This window comes from Channa argus, chromosome 13, assembly GCF_033026475.1.
Source record: "Channa argus isolate prfri chromosome 13, Channa argus male v1.0, whole genome shotgun sequence".
Taxonomy (NCBI): Eukaryota; Metazoa; Chordata; class Actinopteri; order Anabantiformes; family Channidae; genus Channa; species Channa argus.
In genome coordinates, this window is record NC_090209.1 from 10,678,561 (window position 1) to 10,693,664 (window position 15,104).

The 15,104-nt window shown below is 39.2% G+C and overlaps 1 protein-coding gene across 3 annotated transcripts in view; it reads left to right on the forward strand.

The window, feature by feature from the left end:
* Nucleotides 1-4,552: 4,552 nt before the first annotated feature.
* The window catches only part of LOC137139987 (uncharacterized), a 33,992-nt gene continuing 23,440 nt past the window's right edge, over nucleotides 4,553-15,104 (forward strand). For 2 of the 3 annotated variants that reach the window (XM_067527975.1, XM_067527977.1), the window contains exon 1: nucleotides 4,553-4,888. The gene's annotated coding sequence lies outside the window, so the exon portion shown is untranslated. The remainder of the gene's footprint in view (nucleotides 4,889-15,104) is intronic. The other variant, XM_067527976.1, reaches the window with a different exon arrangement.

The window sequence follows — 15,104 nt, forward strand, 5'->3', positions numbered from 1 at the left end:
TGCAGACGAGAAAGTGCGCGCTTGTAAGTTCAAAACCTTTTAACAGAGGGAATCAATTTATTGTCATGGTGACCGAATATGTTTCAATTAAGCCAGTTTAAAAAGACTTAATGGAAATTTAATTTACAGCTAATACTATAAATCCTATTTAATGTATATGTGTGTGAGGAAACAATCACTTTAGTGTTTAACAATCAATGCCGGACTCTGTGTCTGGAGGCTGCTTTCTGCGTCTGTTAATGCTGCTGTGGCGCACGGAGAACAGGCGCCATCTTGTGGCTATAATGACACTTTGCACCACACATGTTGCAGGACAGGGTCAGTACCTAAGCTACAGAGGAGGATCCCTAAACCAAAGTGGACCAATGATGTAACTATGAGATTAGAAAAATGCCAAAAACAATCATTATTTTATTTGTTTTTTTAGGTTTAGTGTTAATTGATGTCTTTAAATTTTAAACAGACCGTTATGCAAACTGGGTTAGTTGGTTTGGATTGTATTACTCTGGCGTTGTTCGAGATACTTATCCAAAGTCAGAGTACTACCTAAGACGGTGGTCGGCACACGTAAGTCAATATCTGTTAAAAGTAGGCTTATTTAGAATGTCTGAACCACATTAACTTACACTCAGACAGCCCTTTCCAATGTTTCAAATTTACTAGTGACTCAGTTGTCTGGTGGCCATCTTTCCAATGTATCTGTGGTTGTATGCTTATAACAACTGTTTAAAACAGAATTAGTTTATGTTTATTAAAAAAAGACTCAAAGTACTAACTAAAGATGATTGACAAACAAACCTAACCCTAACCCTGGCAGGAAATTGAAGCCATTATTTGTTCTTTTCAGAGCTACCAGCCTATTTTGACAAAAAAGGCATTTTACCCCGCTGATAAGCTACATACTAGTCACTGTCATGGAAGACATGCAAACGTTGTTTTATCCAATAGTCACCTTTAACCATAATAGCAAAGCCTAAGGCTGTCATACGGTCAACACGAGAAGGTGGTCTGTAACAACATGTCATTTGTAGGTCATGTCCGCAAAAGTAAATGTTTGTCACCTCAATGGGTTTTTAAAATAACATTTTTAAAGCTTTCAATTGTTTTAACCTTCTATTTAAAATCCTATGTGGACACACTGAAAAATGTGCTAACATTAAAGCTCTAAACCTAGAGCTTTCAGAAGTTTATGTATTTCATTTAATAATTTATTTTATTTATTTAATTCTACTTTTTTATGTTAGAATCTGTTTTAATGCTAAACCTGTTGAAAATTGCATTCTGTTAATAAAGTTAAAGATAAAAGATTAGATTTACCAACATCTGTTAAATCTACTTTTAAGATCTTTTTTATTATACAGGTTGGACTTGAGGTGTCACAGCATGGGATCTATATTTTTTGTCAAGATCTGTTATATGTAAAATAACTGAATTATGTCCTACCGGAGTTTGATGGTGAAATGGTTAAAGAAACGTACATTTTAAAGGATCCCCATTATCTTTCTTAGTGTTAACACACACTTTAATCTCAGTGAGGCACTTTACTCTCCTCACACAGACGTTTCAGTCCTGTTCACTTTCATTATGCATTTTGCCTCACACACACACTTGTCAGCAAAACCTCCCTTGCCCTGCTTTCTTTTCACCATTCAGACCTTTTGTTTGGATCTCCATTTGGCTTCTGGGTACCCACTGACTGCTCCATGATTTATAATAAAAAAGATCTTAAAAGCAACTCTCTCAGTCACTCTCCTCCTCCTCTCTCACAGTGTACGGGGGTAGGTCCCACCTCCCTTCTCACCAGCTTGATAAATCTTTCACGCATCTGCAGGCTGGCTGAGGGAAAACTTCACATCTCATTTCATCACACACTCTTCGCTCTGTTCCTTTAAAGTACAGCTACTCTCCTCTCTTCTCCGACATCCCACGCTGCCCAGCTCACCTGCATCCAGCCGGGCCCAGGAGGAGCTCCTCCCCTCACGCCAAAAATAACCGCAGGGTATTTATAGAAGCCAGTGAGCAGCCACGTATTGGACATTTGACTTTTATCACAAGAGCTCAGAACTTTAAAATATCAGCATCGTGATCACTTTGAAGCTCAAGTATCACACTAATAGCCCATACAAACACCCACACCTGCATCTGTCTAGTCTCCTGGTTAAAGGTTTGTATTCCAATTAATTGTAATATAGCCACATTTTATGTTAAGTAAGCATTCATACACAGTCAGGTGGTGCATCCCACGTGTATGGTATTACATGTTGTATACATGTATGTCTGTGCATGTGACATGTAGATATTTTGGCAGAGGAAATCTATGACTGATTGTGATGGAAATCCTACAGTACATAGACAATATTATTTTAGCAAGCCAATTTTGACTGAACAACAATCACTTCATTAACAGACATATCGCATTTTCATCACTTCATCATTAGCAGATGTCTCAAGGTCCACTTGCGTCCTGTAAATCAACAAGACAAAAAGAATGAATATGTCATATGGTTGAAATGGCCCCTAAAAGCACGTAAATGGTCTTTACGTTTGGGATCATTTTTTAAACTTTTAAAGCTCAAGGAAGAACTCATGTGTATCTTTAGTACTGAAATACTCCATCTTAGCAAATGTGGAAAAACCATTATACCTAAGATGTTCCATATCTTTTTTTCTGTGTGTTAACCTATTTGTAACAGCTCTCTTCTTTTCATTTAGCCAATTATTCCATTCATGCAACTCACTCATTTGCAGACACATTTCTTTCTTTGTATGTGTGCCATAACCATGTCTGCATATTTGGGTTGACAAGTGAGAAAGGGGATCTAAGGCTGAAACAAGGTCACTGTTACAGTTGTATTACCAGCTGGGATAGAGCTTCTCCTTGTGTTTCCATTTTGCCCACTTTACCCACCAACTCCTTATCGAGTGTGTGTATATGAATGTGTGCGTCCAGAACACTTCTTTCATGACAAGTGTGTTCAGTCCCTTAGGGGCTGCTGTTCTCCACAAAGACACTAATGTGAAGTGACAGGACAGCCAGTGGTGCGCTGCTGTAAGGGGACCGGCATTGTTAAGGAGACCCAAGAGTCTGGCTCATAGTGGACAATAATGGGAAAAAGACCTCAAAAGGACAAGGCTTTTCTCCCTTTGAAAGTGTTTTAGGCTGTCGCTTCTTTCTTTTTCTTCTCCGTTTCTCTTCTCACACATTTTGGTGGCATACTGTGGCAAATGAAAAAGAAATTAAACTTAAATCTGCAAAATTACCTGCTTTAAATCCAGATCAACAGCACATTTATCAACGTATATACAGTAGATGAGTCACAACTATCACCAAGCATTTTACAAGCATTTTGTTTTTTATTCCATGCTCATAAATGTTTAATTTCATATTTCCCGTATTTTATCGCGTATAATGTTGCAGATTCAACTAGGAATGAATACAGAGGCTATTGCGTGTCCATAATTTATAAAGGGATTATGATTTGTTGAAGGAATATTGGTCCCAAAAATCATTTTGAGCAGCTGATGTAATTTTAACACTGGCAACTTGGAGGCGCATGTCTGTAAGGTCGGTTTTAATTGAATAAGTGCCTGCGTCAAGCCGGACACCAGCCCGGACCGCGACGGAAATCAGACAGGTTACCTTCAAAATAAAGCCATATTCTTAGTTAACTATATTACTTCATTAATAGAATAAACTCAAAGCGCAGGCACTTCCATATGATGTAAACTGGAAGATGCTGGAAGGAGCAGGTCGACCAACCTGGAGTGATTTTAAGTCTCTGTCTCATTTTAAAAGCAGGTATATGATGTTAGCACTATAGATCTCATTTTATACAGTGTCTGTCAGAACTCACCAGCTATAACATTACGATTCTGTTTAAAGTTAAGCAGGCATAGATATATGCAAAATAGTTTTCTTAAGCCTGAAAATAGTAACATATCTGTCAAATGGCTGTTTTCTAAAGTTAGGCTATTATCTTTACTCCAGTAAAGTAGCCCACAGCCACAGGAATTAGCATTTGGCTTAACCCTGACTACATGTTTCTGCATGGATAACAAAAAAAGAGCGTGAAGGTACCATTACGGTTTTCTGTCATTGTTAATGCTGTATGTGACTCGATTTCCCTTTTGAATTTCAACCCTGGTTTTAATGGGCTATGGTTTGTTGCATAAATTCCAAAAATATTTATTTGAGCTAATTTTGGACTGTCTGTGCTAGGTGCTCTCTGATTGCTCGTTAACATTATGGTAGGATTAGGATTGACTGAAAAGCTCTATTGGCACCTGTTCATTCCTCTGGGAAAAAAATACATAAATGCTTTGACATAAATAATAGATTTTTAAGTAATAGGTCCATTTAAGTGCAGTTCTTATTGGATGAACCTGTTTTTTTCTTGCTGCTGTCTTTATGAAATCCTTACTTTTATTTTATTCAGTTATTGACCATGCCTCACCAATCTAGACTAGAGTATTTTATTTTGACAACTCCTACCGGAAACCAAACGGGATATTCTTTCTGTTTTGACGTATTTTCAGCCACATGGTGCTGCTAACAGAGGGCTGATAGAGCCAGTTGAGAAAGGCAAGAGGCGAACCCCCTCCGGTTGAGCGTCAGCATCGCCTCAAATAGGAATCCGCCGCTGTCACTTTTGCTGTACATGCTGAGAGGCGGAAGACTGCAACCCTAAAACAGCGATAAAAGGCGGATTTTATTTGGCATGCATCTGTTTTTGATGTGATGTCAAAGAAGAAGAGTCATAAGAGGCTGTGAGGAGGCTGGAGCTTTGCGAAGAATGATAGTGAGGATCAAGGCGCGCTGTCCCAGGAGAACTCATCTCAAGAGCTGGCCGTGAGAGACCGGGATGCTCCTCTAACGCACCGGGGGCGAGTGAGTACAATATTTCCAACCTGTTTATATATTAATTTTGATTCCTCTGTGGTGACATCTGGACAGTTGGGGGCGATCTGCTTTTCTGCTCCTCATCGCTTCTGAATCATCGTCCTGCTCGATCCCACCTGTCTGATCACAGGTTTCTTAGTAAAGTGCAGCCATGAATGTCAGGCCAGCGAAATGTGAAAGTTGCCATATCAATTGAAGAACGGTGCACTTTCCCACTGCACACGCCACAAGTTAATGCATGCACGGTTTAAATACGTACAGGCATCATTTAATTACGGTTATTACATTTCGGGTCGGAGGTCGTTTCCCTTTAAAGTTTGATTTGAGTCAACATTTGTTGCAGAGTGCAGCTGCAGTGTCTTTGTTAGGAACTCTCCGTTAACATGCAGTCATCATTAAATCCAATAATGGCCCTGGAGGGCGTCGGTTTATTGTACGTCATAATAAGAGAAAAGCACCCGGTCTGCTTAGACAGAAGGTTGATTAATTGTGGGCTCACAACTGATGAGCTCAGTGACTATTAGGTGCTCAAGAGAACACATGTCAAACAGTCCTATGAAATCAATTTGCACTGTTGATCAGTGACACTGTGAAGATGTTCTTAAATTAGGGGTGTCTACCCTCAAATAACGTGACTGCTAAACATTATTTCTGCCTCAGCTTCACATGTGATTCAGTGTGTAAAGCTTTTCTCACCTGTAACAAGCTATGTAGTGAAATGTTGGCTGTGCAGCTGAATGTGTGGGTGTGGGTAGAACTTCTACAGTAGACTCTGTGAATGTAGATGAATGAAATACACTTAATATTCAGCAATGGTTCTCATCTCTGTGTGTGTGTGTGTGTGTGTGTGTATTTCACCTCATTACACTCATTGTGTTGACTTGAGCATGAGGGTCAACCCTGAGGACTGTTCCCCTGCCTCATTCAGGAGTGATCCCCTGAATTACATCACACTCACACTGATTGCAGGAGGACAGGAGCACACAGGGACAAGCGATTCAACTTGTTAAGTTCAGGGCTGCTATTTTGGCCTAAGTATCATTTATGAATGTTTTTTCATGGAACAGATATATCAGTGCATTACACAATCACCAATATAATATTGTCCCCCACTCACTACAAGGGAGTTTTGTTGAGAGGTGCTTAACTCTCGGATCTTGTATATTTATATATTCCCCCAGTTCAAAACTCAGGCAGTGATGTTCACAGCCCTATTCATACACACTTTGTATATGAGCTTGTCTATTGTTTATTATTCTACAAACTGAAAAAAAATGCTCCTTCACAGCCTGTGTGCTGCGCTTCTCCTGAGGCATTCTCAATATTCTCCCTGTGTACATGTATTAAACACCAAGCTTGTCGAACTGCAGGCGCAGGGCCGAGCACTTTAAGGCAGACTCAGCCTTCTGTGGATGGTGACAGAACAGTCAGATGGCCCCCAGGGCAGAGATGCACCCAAGGCGACAGGGCTGGTGCGCTCCTTCCTTCTCCCTCCTCTTTCATCCCTCCCCACCTTCATCTCAATGAAGCAATCTCGCTCAGATTTAATTGCAAACCTGCACCACAGCTTCTCCCCTTTTGTCTGATACACATACATATATGCATATATAAAAATCTATTTTAATGCACAGTAATAGTAAAAACATTTGTTAATGGTCATAAATCACACCTATATCATTATATTTTCACTCACATATAATATCATATAATATGTTTTGCGATGCCGTTAAAATTCAGTTTTTATCAACTGTTGTAGATTTGTTAACTTAATTGTGTGATTTAGCATCTAGGTCACAGTGATGGTGTTGCACCTGTCTACATTGTGAGAGGTATGTGTTATTATGTAAAGGACAAAAACATTGAATTTGTTTATTGCATTTCTATACTCCTGGAGAAGGCAACGAAATCAGATTGTTGTCAAAGTTTTAAATTTTATGCAAAGCTGTACAGTTATACACTCCTATGCATCGCACAGTGGGCTTTTAGAGGCAATGCACTTGCAGACAAATTCAGCTGAAAAATGCAAGTGGAAGTGAACAGATGCATTTAAAGACTTCATAAACCTACAGAAAGAGGGAGAAGGAGAGAAACTAGAGGAGAATGGTGTAAAGAACTGGTTTCTGGTATGTTTTGAGAGGTCAGTTTCACTGACTGTTCTGGTTGAGTAAACAGGCTGTGCGAACTGTGTGAATAAAGCAAGTAATAGAAAATCATAGCATACTGTGTGTGACTGAGAATAAGCAGTGTGTAAAACAGAATGACAGTACACTGCGTCTATGTGAGAAAATATAAGTCTATGTTACTTAGAATAGCTGTGTGTGAGAGAGGGTGTGATTGAAATGTAAATTGCTTTGAACCTTTTAGTTCTTGGTTGGCTTATGGCCCTTACATCCATGAGTAAGACAAAGCAAATCAGACAAATTATAGTGCTGGTGACCTTCATATTGTTTTGACAAAACTTGATGAATTTTAAGTTGCTCTTAAAGGCTAGATGGCTTGACTCTCTTGATCACTGAACTCTCAGTAATCCATAAACATAGCTAATAAGCTAACTGTGTAGAGGCAGTCTTTGTCGTTTAAGAAGGCTGCAAGCCAAACAGAAACTGAGAGTAGTGAGCTGTATTAGTGTTCGATGAAACCTTCCTTTTCAAATAAATACTATCTTAGACACTAACATTTCCTAACATATGTCATTCTTTCCCGCACACTATCATTCTCTCTTTCTCCTTAGATATCATTGTCTTGTATGCACAGCACAGCCAGATAATATCATCTACATAAATAAATTTTTACTTACATCTCACTTGGTTTATTTTTAGTTTCACTGACATATACGCCATTATTATCTCTTGCAAACAGTGTAATTACCCCCCATATAAGCTACCATTCCATTCATATATATATATATATATATATATATATATATATATATATATATGGAGAGAGAGAGAGAGAAATATTTTATGATGTGATTATATTGCTTGGGTGTGTGAGCAGAGAGGACAGTGGCTTACATTTATTGAGGGGTTAGAAAATGTCAATCACTGTCTGTTGCCTTTGCTATATAAGAGGTGTGATGTGAGCTTTACAGATCACAGAGTAAATTGTCCGTGAATCCTCTAAGAGTGTATGCGTGTCAGCTGTGTCCATAATAGCTCAGGGATTGTGAGTTGGGATCAGTGTAGATTGGCCAGTCGACCAGACAGATGTGCCCTTGCCTGGACTTAGAGTGCGAGGCCTTAGAACTGGCCTGCCACCCACCATTATTGCCATGGATCCGTGACCAAAGGGCTCAGTGCACCAAAACTCACTGTCGGCATAAAATGCGCTCAATTATGAATGTTGTGTACAGGGCAATAAGAGGAAGGAAGGAAACAAGAGAAAGAAAGAGCAAATGAATCAACAAGGGATCAGAAGAAGAGATGAGTGGAATAAATGAATGCAAAGAATGGAATCACATATTTTTGTTAATTTTCTCATGTGTTATTCAATGTTGAACTAGTTATTGACGAGTCCATGTAATACTCCATTTAAACAAAAAAGATCACCATAGCAACTAGACATCAAGAAAGTGATGGTGCAGCACATTGGTGATTCACGCAACATGAACAGAAAAAGGATGAAAAGTACAATCTTCATCTTTTTCACACCACATGACATGTAAAAATCATTCGGCCCACAGAATCTCGAGCCATAAAATTACAGAATTTTAAAGAAAACTCATTGTTACTTAGGTACCGAGGTAGTTCAGTTTCCACCCTCTCTGTATGCACTGAATACATTTCAGCCCAGATGTAGTAGCCTGGCATTAGAGTAGAAGCACTGTAATTCATAAGTATTGATTCATGTCTCAGCAGCATTACAGCATAGTGTCCCTGAGCACTACTATATACAAGAGTAATCACAATAAATAAATCAACGAAGAAGTCAGTGGTTTTCAGAGATATAATGTTCCCAAGTCCCCATTATGTCTTATGTGATACAATCATAAGACAAGAATATGAAATAGTATGCTTGTAGTGAACATTGCAGCTCCATTATTACATGTGGGCTACTCCATCCTCAACTCCCCTCAGAACTGAGAGGAACCCTTCTCCTCTGCTGAGGCTTGCAGTTGCTTCTGGTGCTTTATTAACAAGAAATTTACATGAAATCTTAGTCTGCATTATTCTTTGAAATAACAGACCCACTATAGGGAGCCCCCCCCCCACCCTTAATAGAATGCTAGAGTATGTGCAATACATTTGTGTGTGCAACAATGAAAACCACACTTTCAGCAGTCACAAGAAAATGTTTCTTTATACTTCCTGTTAATTGCTTTATTAATGTTTGACAAATCTCTCTGTAGCAAGTGTTTAAAATCCCAAATCTCAAGTTCATTTAGCACTACAATGCTTTTTGATTTGTTAAGTTAATGACTGTCGTACAAAAGCTTCTTTAAATAATAATAATAATAATAATAATAATTATAACCCGTAGGTGTCAGTCAGCAACACAAAGCAGTGGCAGCCACATGGGTGTCATGTCTGAAAAAGCAAAGTCCGAAAGCACCTGGAAAATTTGGTGAGCATGAAGGGTTACTATGTTAATTATGTTCAGTCAGTCAAATTTGACTTAACGTGACCTTTTGCAATACTGTGAATACACAGCCCTGTGACCTTAGTTTGCTGCTTTTGGCAGTTGCTCAGTGCCTCACACAAAAAAAACAACAACCTTACAGCTACAGTTACAGCAGCAAACTGTGTATTCCTGATAAAAGGAGAAGACAGTTTTTCATTCTTAAAGTTTGTCACTTCTTGTAGGCGGAGAAAGATTTATACCAACAACAGTTTAATCTGTGCAAACAGCGAATCATTTGGGTCTCATTATTGCACTCACTGTTGCACTTACAATTTGTGCATACTTAAAAATACAGCCTGCTCTGGGTTTAGGGAAGGAGAAAGTATTAAATAACCACTATTCATGCTCTTATTTACACTGCTTGTCAGTTCGGCAACTTGGTGGTTACAGGTGTGCTTCTTCAGAACTCTGCCCAGTATATTTTAAAGCACAGTTCTATCAAAACACGCTTAAATATGAGTGAAAACTCCAACCTTCAAGCATTAATTAAAGTTCTAATGCATTTTAATCTTCCCAATCGGTGTGTAGTACTGGGATTTATATGTTGCTATGGTTATGCATTGATTATCAACAATGCTGCAAATGAAGACTGAGGGAGTAGGTGATGAATGTGAGTTTGTTATGGCAGATATATACAGTTATAGCTTGGCATCAAAATAAGGTTGTGTCACTCAGCCATAAATGTGTCTTCCAGTTCTAGACACAGACAGCCAGTGGAAACACTGTGTGCGCTGGTGGGCGAGTTCACCTTTGCAACAGTAGCTGTTTATTGATTCCTCTGACAGCCACGCAGGTGTTGGCGATGGAGGATCAGCATCTGCACTCAAACAGAGCACGAGGACAGCAGGGCCTTCATGCTGACTGCTGTGTTTATTTATTCATTAACAGGCGGTTTGCTCCTCAGCTCTGTCTCAGAGGACCATTTTCACCTGTTTCACCTCCTGAGGCTTGAGACAGTGGTGCATTTGGTGTCAGATCTGTCTTGTGTGTGCGGGATTACACAAATGCACACACACATACACTCCTCACCACCATGAATGAGTGAGACCGTAGGGACAGTGAAAGGTGGAGAAAGAATGAAGGGTGGAGCTGAGTGTCCCAGGGACCATGGCCAGGCAGATCCTATATTGATTAGTTTAGTAAGAGAATCCTTGGGCTTTTAGTGGTGCTGCTTAATAAGAGTTGCTTGTGGAAAAAGAGATCACATCAGCTGAACCCACTCTAGAGGCTGCCTTCAGCTTTCAAGAGCAGTTCACAGCAGAATCAAAACATGGGCGAGAAATGGCTAATCCAATTAGATTATGGCCATTACCTTTCAACATATGGAAATATCTCTTCACAAAAGGCCAGGTGTCAAATGCATTGACACCTGGCCTTTTTATGCCAGTAAGACCAATCAGATTTTAGAAAGCAGCGACAAATGTTGAGCACACAGGTGTGTGATCTTCTTGTATCGAAACCTAAGCCGTCAAAAGCATGTGTGTATCTATCACATAGTACATAGCAGGATCACACTAAATGACTCTCCAGATCTTGCACTGGGTTTGTGTGCTTGTCGTAGCGTGGATGTTGTGGTTTTATGCATTGACATAGTGTTTTTTTTTTTTTTTTTTTGCTGCACGAACACTATCCGTCTATCTTGTGCTAAGTCAAGAGCTTGGCTTCAGAGAAACTCTGAGCTATTTTAGGAGGCAGCAGATTGTGTTAAGTGAGGAAGTGAAGTGACAGAACTGGGGATGAGATTTCATGGTGCCTGAAAACCATGAAAATATTTTTATTTAGTACTTTGCTCCCCTGACACCTTGCAGATTCTACCTACCTTCCATCAGATAATGGGTAGCTTCAGACGCACACAGCGCATCAAAGCCTGAAGACACACAACCACACAGTGACAGACTTTTACTTGACTACTTGTAAAATGACATTTTTACTCAGGAAAACTGTTGTCTCTCTAAGCCATTTTAGGCCACTCTTTCATACCGGATGCCAGATTGTTGTTACCAGTTTGACAATTTAATCCAAAGATTATTATATTGGAAGACTGTTACCAACCAATGTAACTTTGAGACTGTGAATGTGTATGTTACTTTGTGTGTATTATTGAGAGAAGCCATGGAACTATTTTGAGCTTTTTGATGATACAATTATTTTATTATTTATGTCTTCAACTGTACATGAAAAAGAGCTGAGGTCCCAAGAGGTTTCTATCTTTTTATCTCTCACATACTCTACACCTATCTCACTCATTAACAAACATGCACACACACACACACACACACACACACACAAAGACACACACACACACACACACATAAATCAACATTTATTTAGCTACAATGTTTGGAAGTATCCACTGTTACATTTAGCACTTTTGTATTTTATTTGATGGGATCTATGAACCCCCCACATGGTCCCTCTGTCAAAATGAGGTGTTCCAGTGTATTATGATGCATGTGTGTCTCTGCAATTCATTGTGTTTGCTTGTACTTGCAAATGTTTAATGAAAGAACCTTCTGTGTTTGTCCCTTTCACTCACCCATCTGATCGATGGCAAACTGATTCTGTCTGCATCGTAGCTGTCATGGAATCCCGGCTAACCCAATTAACAAATCCTGCACAAATGCAATTAGCAGAACTCCTGCACTGTGTTAACCTGATTCTCATGGTCACACAGATACATCTTACTGCCATCAAACATGCAAGTCCAGCAGGTCAAACACCAAATGAAATCTGTACCAATATCATAACTTCTCCCATACTGTGCAGTGCAATGCCTGTAAAATATTAATGTGATGTAAGTTTTGCCCTTTGTTCTGTGATACACACTTTTACAATATAGCACTACTAAACTATTACTATTACGGGTAAATTATAAATTATAAATGTAGTAGTACTACACTACTACTAACTAAGCAACTAACTTACTAATTAACCCCACTAAGGCCACGTATTACAGTGATGGAATTCAAGTACACTGAACAACAATATACATTAGTTCAGTGGAATCAACTAACGTTAAAGGGATCATTTCAAGTTCATTTCAAGAGTTCACTCAAGTTTTACATTTTCAAAACTCACAAAATTATGTTAAACTAACTTTTTAACGTAAGTGCACTTTAATCAGGGGAGCTTACGTTTCAACTAGTATTACTGTAACTAGTATGTAAGACCCACACATAAAGAGAAGGCCAATATTTATACACCTTTTGAAATTATTAATAAAAAGGTGAAAGGAAAATCTTCATTTAAACCCTTCCTCTGCACAGACTTTACACTGTACCATCAGAGTGCTTCGGCCTCTTTGCAAGTCTTTTTAACCTTTCAATATTTAATCTTAATCTTAAAATATTATGCAGTTTATCCACTGCTTAAATATTTATGTTGATTTGAAATTTGCCAACTGTAAAGATGCAGTGTGTAGCTTTTTTCATTGTTTTTTACTAGAAATATGCTCCACAACTTGTCTTAATGTAGAGGGATGCTGTTCATGCCTCCTATGGATTGAGATTCACACAACAGTAAGTTTTGCAACATTGATATTTACAGTTATTTGATAATAGCTAATACCTGAAGGGCTGTTCAGAGTGTGGTGGAGCATATCTGATAAATGAAAGTGCACAGTCCTCCCAGCAGAGCAGGAAGAGGGATGGCTGGACAAAGCAGAATAAATTGATTTTGAGTCCTAAATTGGTTAAAATAACATTTTTAAAGAGTGCGCTATAGTGAGCAGATAAACACATACTCCCTAAATCGTATCACATACTGTAGTCAGTAAATCCATCCACAGTAAATATGCCACCGTTTAAGATCCCTCAATTAGCTAAATTACATTAGATTTAAAAGAAAATTATATGCAGCAGCAGGCATTTTAGCTGGATCATATTAGTCATCTGTGACTTTTCTACTGTGTCAGAACTGTGAATATTGCAAAGGATGAGCAGGCGTAGTAGCTTGGCAGCAACCCTGCTTGAGTGGAGGTGTAAGGTAGGTGGCCTTGGACTAGAAGTGTAAAGAACGGCAGCATGGCTCACCTAGAGAGGAGTCTGTACACTCCATTGAGAAGCAACCCACAGAGCTCTCTCTCTCTCTCCTGTCTCCTCTCCATCTGTGGTGCTGTGTAGGATAGTCGGAGTGAGGGGGAGGGAGAGTGATGGCAAACATGCATGTAGGTTAACATTTCAGAATTCACCTGGGGTAATGGTTTTTCCATAAGCTGCTGCTGTTGAGGCTGACCTGGCTTTTAAAACTGAATCAAATCGATGGCTTATCCATCTGAGGCTGGGAGGAGCAGGGCAGCTACTCTCTGTCTGCACAGCCACGATAACACAGCTCAATGGGCACTAACCACTTTTCAAATGGAAATGGAATATCCAGTGAAAATTAGACACAGTCATCTGGATGGTACTTAGTGCTGGGCGGTAAATGGGTGAAGCTAGAGTAACAGTTGAAGGGTGTGTCGCGCTGTGGCTTTGTTGTGTCAAAGCTTTTACAGAGCATTTACGTTAAAGCGCTTGTGCTTTCTTTGGGGTTTTCTCAAAGTTACAGACCAAGCACACATACCAACAAAAACTCAGTTGCACACTGAGACATGTAAGATTGGATGCAAGCTTGCAAGTGCAGAAAGTGACTCACCTAAAACCATGGGGGCGGGTGCTAGGCAGTACTTACAGTATACACTCATCACAGTGCCAGTTCATTCTTCCAGTGTCTCCCCCCCTGTCTCTCCACATCTTTACTTTCCACCTCTCCCTCTATCCCTCATTAGTGTGCTTCCAAATCATGCACACCAAGACAACTCCCCCCAACAGGCTAGGGGGGTGGATTCATAAGTTGCTGACATAGAATGTGAATGATCAGATTTAGCACTGGCTCAATCCTGTAAACCCCCCAGGGAATGGTTTAAAATAAATCACTCATAGATTCTGCTTGCCCTAAAGATTAAAGTGGAGGGAAGCGTATGTGACTGCATGTGTGAGAATGTGATCTGTCAAAGTAAGATAGAAAGTTTGTCTGTGCGTGTGTCCCTGTGTTTCTGTGAAATTACCCCATGTACGTAGTGTCTGTGTGAACTGTAAAGCTGATGAAAAGAGCCACTAGGTGGGTGTGCTGTGGCAAATAGTTGCATGGAAGTGTCGACATGTGTAACTGCTCCAATTGGCTCTCAGGAGAAGTCCTGAGGGAAATAAAGGCAGCAGCACAGGCAGAGATGGGCTGCCACTTGCAGAGAGGTATGTGTATGTCCTATATGAGCACATTTTCACTTTGAAGTCAATGATTGTCAGGAGATAGAGCACAGATTCAATGCGTGCAAAATGTGGAGATATAGAAAAAGCTATACATTCTGTATTTGTGAGTCTTTGTATGTCAAAGTCCGTGTTTGTGTATAAGGTTTACATATATATATATATATATATATATATATATATATATATATATATATATATATATATATATATATATATATATATATATATATATATATATATATATATATATATATATATATATATATATAGTATCTAGTCATTTGGACTAGACTTGCCCATTTCATGTTAATGAACATGTGAATATGTGCATATGTTTG